This window comes from Cervus canadensis, chromosome 16 (genome assembly GCF_019320065.1).
Source record: "Cervus canadensis isolate Bull #8, Minnesota chromosome 16, ASM1932006v1, whole genome shotgun sequence".
NCBI classification, from domain to species: domain Eukaryota; kingdom Metazoa; phylum Chordata; class Mammalia; order Artiodactyla; family Cervidae; genus Cervus; species Cervus canadensis.
The window spans coordinates 54,768,240-54,778,429 of record NC_057401.1 but is presented as its reverse complement, the minus strand read 5'-3'; the positions used below and the strand labels follow the sequence as shown (position 1 = coordinate 54,778,429).

Below are 10,190 nucleotides of genomic sequence, written 5' to 3'. Positions count from 1 at the left end.
TTCCATGTGCTTGTTGGCCATTTATATATCTTGTTTGGAGCAATGTTATTCATATCTTTTGTCCAGGTTTTAATTGGGTTGTTTGTCTCTTTGTTGTTCAGTTGTAATAGTTTTTTATAATCTAGATGCTGTCTTTGCCAGATATATAATTTGCAAATATTTTGTCTTATTTTGTAGGTTGTCTTTTTGCTCTCTTGATAACATTCTCTGATGCACAAAATATTCTAATGTTTATAAAATTCAATTTTTTAAAAAAAAATTTGTGTCCCCCATCCTGAAACCCTCTTCAACCTCCCTCCCCATCCCATCCCTCTGGGTCATCCCAGTGCACCAGCCCTGAACACCCTGTCTCATGCATCGAACCTGGACTGGCGATCTATTTCACATATGATAATATATATGTTTCAATTCTAATTTTTTCTATAGTTGCTCTTCCTTTTGGCCTCATATCTTAGGTCCTATCACCGAATCCAAAGCCATAAAGATTTACCTCTGTGTTTTCTTCCAATAGCGTTTATTTTTAGACCTTATGCTTGTTTAGGTCATTGATCAATTTTGAGTTAACTTTTTATTGTGGAGCAATAAGGGTCTGACTTTATTCTTTTGCATGCATTTATATACTTACCCCATAACATTTTGTTGAGGAGACTATTCTTTTCCCACTTACTTTTTTTTTTTTTTACAAATTCACAATTTTATTTACTTTTCAATAAGTTTAAATCCTCGAAGGGTACAGCATCACACTGATTCTGTGTCCAATGGTCTTAACAGGAAAGTTGCTTCAGAATTTGGCTTGAACCATGCCACTGTTTCCATGAACACGAGTTATCTTCTCTCAGATTACTCTGGTTTTATTAAGTTTTCCACCAGGAGTTTCTGTGTTGTTCTTTGCTTCGTGCACATAAGCACATCCCTTGCCTGGATAGAACTCAGTTTCATCTCGAGCACATACACCTTGGATTTTCAGGATAGCTGTGTGCTCCCTCTAGTTCTGTAGACCCCGCTTATAGCCAGCAAAAATGGCCTTGGATAACAGTCTTCTAGACACATTTGTCATTTTAGAAGTCCTGTTCTCAGCAGGCCTCCACAGGGTCCAAGGTGGCTAAAGAGCTCCCATTTATTGATCTTGTCACCCTTGTTGAAAGCACTTGAGTGTAGAGTTTTGGATTTATTTCTGGGCTATCATTTCTAGCCCATTGGTCTATAAGTCTATTGTTATGCTAGTACTATACTGTTTTGATTACTGCAGCTTTGAAGTCAGTTTTGAAATTGCAAAATGTGAATCTTCCAATTCTTTCTTCCTTTTTCAATATTGTTTGGACTATTCAGAGCCACTAGCAACTCTATATAGATTTGAGAATAACATTTCTGTTTCTTAAATAAAATGAAATTTTAAGAAGGGTTGTGTTTAATCAGGGCTTCCCTAATAGCTCAGTTGGTAAAGAATCCGTCTGCAATGCAGGAGACCCCAGTTTGATTCCTGGGTCGGGAAGATCTGTTGGAGAAGGGATAGGCTACCCACTCCAGTATTCTTGGGCTTCCCTTGTGGCTCAGCTGGTAAAGAATCTGCCTGCAATGAGGGAGACCTGGGTTTGATCCCTGGATTGGGAAGATCCCTGGAGAAAGAAAAGGCTACCCACTCCAGTATTCTGGCCTGGAGAATTCCATGGACTCTAAAGTCCATGGGGTTGCAAAAAGCTTAAAATCAGTAGAATGCTTTGGGTATACAGCAACTTTAGCAATATTAAGGCTTTCTGTACATGAATGCTGAATGGCTTTTTATTTATTTAGGTCTTCTTTAATTTCTTTCAATAATGTTTTATATAGTTTTCAGATGTACAAGTCTTTCAGCTATGTGCTTAGCTTCATTGCTTGGTTTTCATTCTTTTGGATACTATTGTAAATAGAATTGTTTTCTTAATTTCCTTTTTGGACTGTTCACTGATGATGTACAGAGACGCAGCTGATCTTGTGTGTTGGCTTTCTACCCTGAACTTTGCTGAATTTGCTCATTAGCTCTTGCAATTCTTTTTGTTGGATTCATTGGGATTTTCTGAATATGGAAACATGCCATCTGCAAATATAGTTTTAATTCTTACTTTCCAATTCGGATGTCTTTTGTTATTAATTTTTCCTGCCAAATTACTCCAGCTAAGACTTCCAGTACAGTATTAAATGGGAAAAAGACCAAGATGCCCATTTTCACCACTGCTATTCAACAGTCTACTGAGACTGATGGATTTTGCAGAACATGTTTTGTTTATTCTAATTCGCAAACTAAAGCCAGTGGTTTAATAAAGACCCACTTTTTCTGAGGTTAGGTGTTTTGGCAAATTTGTTATGTAGAACATATCTAAAAAAAGAAATATTGGAAAAGTCCTCTTAGGAGGAATACAAGGACTATACAAAGCTATGTGTCTTACTTGATTAGATCTACTTTGTGATGAAAGACCATTGATTAAAGATCATTTCTAAAATTAGGGCTATTGATTTAGTAAAGTTAGTGTTTTCTTTGGTACCTTGTGGTTCTTTCTAGTTTATAATACATCATGAATTAAAAGTGGTGGAAAGAGTAGGGAACTTCCAATAGCTGACACTTGGAGAAATGACAGTTGACAACAAGGGAGAATGGAAGAAAAGCAGAAACAGAAAGAATTTAGTGAAAGGACAAGCTAAATTCTACTACTTCAGTGACCATCACCCTGCACTATGCAATCTGTAACTTACAACCTTGAGTTAGCAGTGAGAGACCATATTATGTTCAATATAACACATTCACTATGTTTAACAAAAAGTCTTATACATGTGAAATTAAAGTTTCTTTGGAAGGGAAAGGTTCAATTTTGTGTATTTTATACTTACATTGCATATTTCATCCCTTCTCAATATCAGGGAAATAAGTCATTATTTGAATGATAAACAGTCTTACACATATTTTTTAATTGAAGTATAGTTGATTTATGGCTTCCCAGGTGGCTCAGTGGTAAAGAATCTGCCTGCCAATTCAGGAGACACAGGTTTGATCCCTGGGTCAGGAAGATCCCCTGGAAAAGAAAGTGGCAACCTACTCCAGTATTCTTGCCTGGGGAATTCCATGGACAGAGGAGACTGGTGGGCTACAGTCCATGGGGTTGCAGAGTTGGACGTGACTGAGCACACACACATACACACATAGTTGATTTAAAATATATTAGTTGCAGGTGTACAATATGATTCAGTATATTTATAAATTATGCTCCATTGAAAGTTATTTAAAAATATTTGTTGTATTCCTTGTGCAGTATAGTATATCTTTGTAGCTTATTTATTTTATATATATATAGTAGTATATAAAATATACCTTTGTACCTCTTTGTACCGCTTAATCCTGTATCCCTATTTTACCTCTCTCACCTCCCCTCTCCCACTGGTAAACACTAGTTTTCGAATGTTTTATTTTTTAGATTCCACATACAAATGATATCATATAGTATTTGTTTTTCTCTGTCTGATTTATTTCACAAAGCATATCCCTGAGATCTATCCATGCTGTTGCAAATGACAGAAGTCCAATCTTAAAGCAATCTTTTAAAACAGAGTTCTCAGACACATTTCTGAAGAAGTAGGTAGGGAAAAGCTGTGAAACATCATAGTAACTCCTCCTTGTGAAAATAGAGTGACAATGAAGAGCCTTCATGGAGGTAAGTTGAGTATAGCTCTACAATAAGTATTTAGACCAATGAACAGATGGTCCTAAGCAGCTAAATCTTTGGGGGCCACGTAATTATTATTCAAACCAGGACCCATTTGAGAAAAGGATGCACTATTAATTATACCAGGTTAAAAGGTATAAATCAGTAGTGTCTTGGGAAGGTGGAGACAGCTGGTCATTCTAATGAAAATGACTTATTCTTCATGTTATTATTGATTTACCATGGGAAAAATTAGTAGAGAAAAAAGTTTATTCTTCAAAGCTCTAAGCAGATTTTCAAAGAAGAGGAAAATGAGGTAAGAGTCTGTTATGTGGTTTCCCTTTTGGCTTTCCTACATGCTTTTCTGGAGTGGTCTATCCTGGTGATGTGCACCTAGACGGAAGTCAACCAAATCAGTTTGATACTGAGTATGGCCAAGACAGAGCTGCCTGAGTTTGGTCCAGGCAAAGACCAGGGTGAAGGGGAGCTTGTTTCAGCCAAAATCTTTTGGGCCATTCTTTTGTCCTTCTTAGACTTCATACCAAAAAAAGGCAGCCTGGGGCCACATCGGTCTCACCAGGGCCCATACAATGAGAAGTCCTAAAATTTGGTTTAACTGCACTTGGTGATACCGGGAAAGATTGAGGGCAGGAGGAGAAGGGGACGACAGAGGATGAGATGGTTGGATGGCGTTACCAACTCCATGGACACAAGTTTGAGTATAACTCCAGGAGTTGGTGATGGACAGGTAGGCCTGGCGTGCTGCAGTCTATGGGGTCGCAAAGAGTCGAACATGACTGGGCGACTGAACTGAACTGAATTGCACTTGGTTCCAGGGATTAGCAGGAAACAAGCAACAACACTCTTCTCATTGGGAATAGTTTTATTCCCTGCCATTTCCTTGATAAGTAAATTTCACAGCAAAGCAATCACCATGTAATAAAAGCTATTACATGATCATACTTAATCATGTGGATGTCTTTTATGATTCCAAGGGCTAAAGGTAGAGATGGTTAAAAACCAGAAATGATTTCGTTTAGGTAAACATGGTGAAAATTACTTGCCTGGCTTCAGGAAGTCCTTACATTTAATCGTCACTCTCCATTATATGATTGTGAGTTTGTGTATCCCTCTGACAAAGACTCAGAGGAAAAGGCTGTTGAAACAATGACAAACGTAATGGGGATCATTCTCTGAGTACCTATTATGTACAAGGTCCAAGTAGTTTGCCTAGAGAAACATGGATCATTAGGCCTCCTTGGTGGCTCAGTGCTAAAGAATCTGCCTGCAAAGCAGGAGATGTGGGTTGGATCCCTGGGTCGGGAAGATCCCCTGGAAAAGGGAATGGCTACCCAGTCCAGTAGTCTAACCTGGGAAATACCATGGACAGAGTAGCTTGGCGGGCTACAGTCTATGGGGTCGCAAAGAGTCAGACTCAACGTTGCGACTAAACCACAACTTTCAGGCAAACTCTTCAGAGTAGACTGTTGGAAACGAAAGTGAAAGTCGCTCAGTCGTGTGGGACTCTTTGCAACCCCATGGCTATACAGTCCATGGAATTCTCCAGGCCAGAATACTGGAGTGGGTAGCCTTTCCCTTCTCCAGGGGATCTTTCCAACCCAGGGATTGAACCCAGGTCTCCCTCATCACAGGCAGATTCTTTACCAGCTGAGCCACAAGGGAAGCCCAAGAATACTGGAGTGGGTAGCCTATCCCTTCTCCAGGGGATCTTCCTGCATTGCAGGCAGTTTCTTTACCAACTGAGCTATCAGGGAAGCCCTGTAGACTCTTTATAAGCCTGCTTTGTTGATGGAGGTGGCAAAGCTTCTGCCTTTTGCACACCCTGTCATTCACACAAATCATGACCAGTGTGAAGAAACTGATAGTATTGTCCCTGTTCTGTTGTGACACTAATTGACTCATTCTGAAATATCTATGTAGCTTTTCTGGGGAGGTATGTGCAAGATGGAGTGTATCTCTCTTTTTTCCAATTGGAGTACCCACCCCAATGCAAATACTTTCATTACAACACTTTCGTACATACATTTCAAGGTAGGCCTTTTGAGAAATTATATCTTGGCTTCCAGAACTGTATGTGAGACTGTAATATATTTCCAAATGTTTAGTATCAACAAGATTTAGTGAATGCTGGTATCCCAGAAACTCAAAGAACATTGATAATGACAAAGGAGGCCTCTGAAATGGCCTTTTGTAGGTTCTTCTTTCTCTTCATTTGTTCAAAACTGTTAAAAGTGGGATGCAAAGCTTGGTATTCCATCACTTACCAGTTGTGTGACCTTGAGCAAGTTAATTAGCTTCTCCATACCTCAATTTCCTCTTGGAAAAATAAGTGTAATAATAATGCCTACCTTTGTGGTGATGCATTTTTTTAATTTATTTTTTAAGATTTCTTTTTCTGATGTGGACCATTTAAAAAATCTTTATTGAATTTGTTACAATATCGCTTCTGTTGTTTATGTTCTAGTTTTTTGGCCAGGAGTCATGTGGGATCCTAGCTTGACCAGGGATTGAACCCACACCTCTTGCATTGGAAGGCAAAGTCTTAACCACTGGATCACCAGGGAAGTCCCTGTAGTGATATATTTTAAACCATGCACCCATTTTCTATTTTTTAATTAGATTGAGTCTACAATTCCAACTGAAGATACGGAAATGAAAGAAAATTTCTACTCTTTTTGGAATGGTAGGGGAAAGCCACAGCTGAAATATTCCAAGAGAAGATTGATTATATCTCATGATGACTTTTGCACTAAAAAATAAAAATGAGCCTCAGGGTCTTGAGAGGAGAGAAATGATATCTCTATATCCTGACATCTCTCTCTTGGGCAACTTGATGTCTCCATTCCAGACTGTAGTCAATCTGGGGCTTCCCTTGTGGCACAGTACAAAAGAATCTGTTTGCAATGCAGGAGAAGCAGAAGACACAGATTTGATCCCTGGGTTGGGAAGACCCCCTGGAAGAGGGCATGGCAACCCATTCCAGTATTCCTGCCTGGAGAATCCTGTGGACAGAGGAGCCGGGTGGGCTGCAGTCCACAGAGCTGGAAACGGCTGAAGCTGCTGAGCGTGCACACGTGTAGTCAATGTGGCTGGAATACCATGACCCAGAGCTAAGAGGACAGCTAACTGATTGGAGACATTCCTATCTGTTTGCTGATGAAGGAAACAGTTCTCATCTGATGATAAAGAAATAATTAGCAAGAATTTGTGCTATGAAGTTGATGGAATGAAAAATGTTATTCTTGATGGAAGCTTGTTGGATTAAGACATTGAATCCCTATTTATTTTGTGTCTTCATCTACCAGTCCACAATGGTGGCTGTTTATGGTGTTTATAACTAAAGCCATGCCAATGTGAAGAACCATTCCTATTATTCAATCCTCTGGAGCAAATATTTGAGAACCCCGAGCTTCTAAACTGAGATAATCTGCTGGCAAACTCCTGGCCTGGGCATTTTACCTAAACTGTAATTTGTTTCCCTGGGTGATTGACATCTGCTTAAAATATTATGTGCAGCTTAGCCTCAGTATTTTTCCTTTTCTGTCTTCTGTCCCTTTTTATTTTTTACATTTGAATGAACACTTGATGTTATGGCAGAAACAAACCATTATACTTATTATTATGAAGCACAAAAGCATCTAGAAAAATACCTACTGACCATTTACCCATGAACCATGACTAATAGTTATCTAAATGGAATGAAGGGTAATGACTTCAAGAAGTTCATAGGAAAAAAGGGCTCAGTGTCTCATAACAGTGACAATTGAAGGGTTATTTCCTCTCTTTTATAGAAGCTTTAATCTCAAAGTGCTTAGCAAAAGCTCTTTTATATATCCTGGCATAATTCCTTTTTAAAAAATTTTCTTTCTTTCTTATTTAATTGAAGTATAGTTGATTTACAATGTATTATTTTCAAGTATACAGCAGAGTGATTCAGTTATATACTTCTATGTATGCATACATGTATATATATTTATATTATTTTTCAGATTCTTTCCCCTTATAGATTATTGCAAGGTATTAATAGTAGTTCCCTGTACTACACAATACTAATTTCCCTTGTTGCTTATCTATTTTACATTTAGTTGGAATAATTCTTTTTGATAAGACTTGTAATACTGTCCTCAGAAACAGATTATGGAGAAGTGACAAGAATAAGATTGAAGTTGACCAAATTCCTCAAAAGAGATAATTTTTAAATTCATAACTCAGGTCTGTGATGTAGTGATGTCATGAACTCTTCCCCATGCTGTTTCCAACGGCTCCTGTATCATAGGCTTTTGTGAAAATATTTTCCAAACATTCAACCTCAGGACATGTTTCTTGTCTTTGATTTTTAGTTTTTAATATAGTTAGAGAAGACAGAGATCTCTGATAGAGGGTGTCCTTCCATTATACTTTGGAATTAAAAAAGATAAAAATGGTAGATATTTCTTTCATTGACTGCAGTCATCTCTTGAGCTTAATATTTGGTGTCAGGGGAAGATGAATTCCTCAGAGATTGCATTTTAACTTGAGGGTTCAATGAAGTGAAGTACCTAAGTGTAATAAGCAGACACAGGGATCAGAATGCTTGGCTTTTCCCACCACCCCATGGATGGATGAAAGGACTGTCTTGCTGAAAATCTTACCTCCTATGCTTACAGACCTGGGGGGCTTAGAGGCACAGAGTGCATTTCCTTCATTTTCTGTGGATAACTAAGCTATCAAACCAAATCAAATCAAATGTACTTTTTATCTTAGACATTATTTCTGGGTTATCTTTTCATTTCTCAGTATATAGGATGACTCAGCATGTTTGAAACTGTGACATTACCTTGGTTCAAAAATAACTTTCTGAATTCATTATCCCGCTCTTATGTCACAGGCAGAATTTGAGGGAAAAAAGTCATTTGATATATTTTTATTCTATGTTTTAATTCTAATAAGCACCAAAAATAAATAGTAGTTAAGACAAAAAATCCTCGAGTCTATTTGACAGTACACATCAATCCTTGAATTCATATAACACCTCCCTCCCAATTTGATGGTCTCAGGAGAATTGCATGATCTCCAGATATTCAGAGAGACAGGAGCTAAAGGATCATCTGACTTCAAATCCCAAACCTGACAGCTACTTGCATCTGTCGTGTTAAATATAGTTCAGCATCTTCACCTTACTCAACGCTGTGACATTTATCAAGTCCTCACACAAAGGTGTGGGTGGTGCAGAATGACAAGATCATATTATTTAATAGACTCATAAAGTCAACTAAAAATAATGAAGCTTCAGTTTTGATATCATTCGTTTTTTTTGTTTTGTTTAGGGTTTAGATGAATGTTGGTCAACATGCATATATACCACCTGGGGGGGGGGGCTTACATTTCAGGAAAGGGGCTAATTATCTGAAGTGATTTGTTACTTTGAAATATTGGTATGAGAGAGATTTGTGTAGATGGTCAACTTTTTGTAGAGACAACAAGATATCCTGTTTAATCAACTATAAATGATATTGAAGAGAAACGTTATAGCTTTACAACACATGCATTAGACTCTATAGTTATATAGTAGAATGCATTTGCTCAAAATTCTTGTTTCCACCAGTCCTGCCTTATTTTACTCTAGCATACATCATGAATTAAAAGATATATCAGGATCATGGAGCCAGGAATGGACACCTTAGGATAATTTCTCAGGTGTCTTTGTTTTATTGACATTGCCACCACTGTTAGCTTCCACCTGATGTCATACAAAGCATATCTGTTATCTCCACAGAGTTGTTTAACTTTTGATCTCTCCTTAGGTAGTTGTTTCTTTCAGAAGTCAAAATTTCCCTTCTACTTAAATGCTCACTGACTTTAAGGTACACAGCCTTGAACATGAGCCCTGAACATCTCTAAAGCAAGCTTTCTGTCCAACTCAAAGGCCAGTATTGTACCTTTGTAAAAGCACAGTTGTCATTAGAGTGGTTTTTCCTGTTGTTTTGACTCTGTTGTTGCTTATGATTAGAGACATATATGACTTAAGTCATTGAATTGGTTTTAAATAATCATTAACGATAAATGCATCTATCCTCAAAGTGGGCATTGTATTTGCTCAATTAATAGACCATTTTTGGAATTCCCTTGAGAGGGTTTATTGCCCACACGAGAGAGTGAGTCATTGCTTCACTTCAAAGGTTCGGTCTCTGGTTGTCCCACCCTCTTTCCCGTGTTATTCACCTGACCTTCACCCAGCCTTATCCTGCTTTTTCAGCCACTTTAGTTGACTGTTCATGAGTCTGCAAGTAAGTGGGCTCTCTCTCTGGACCCCTTTAGCATCTACAAACAAAACTGCCTGGGAACTAAAGCCATCTTTTCCTAAAACTCTGCTCAACTCAAAGATCCAACAGAATGATTCTTCTCCATCAATCAAATTATTTTCTGAACTCAGTTTGTGTACATGTCCTTGATTTCCTAAATACCACAGCTTTCTTTCCAGCAGCTTCATCTCCCATGGTTCACCCACCCAGAGAGGTG

General features: G+C 38.1%; 1 pseudogene; it reads right to left on the bottom strand.

Annotated features, from left to right (window-relative positions):
- Positions 1 to 715: 715 nt before the first annotated feature.
- On the bottom strand, positions 716 to 1,057 carry LOC122454315 (annotated as a pseudogene).
- Between the last annotated feature and the right edge of the window lie 9,133 nt (positions 1,058 to 10,190).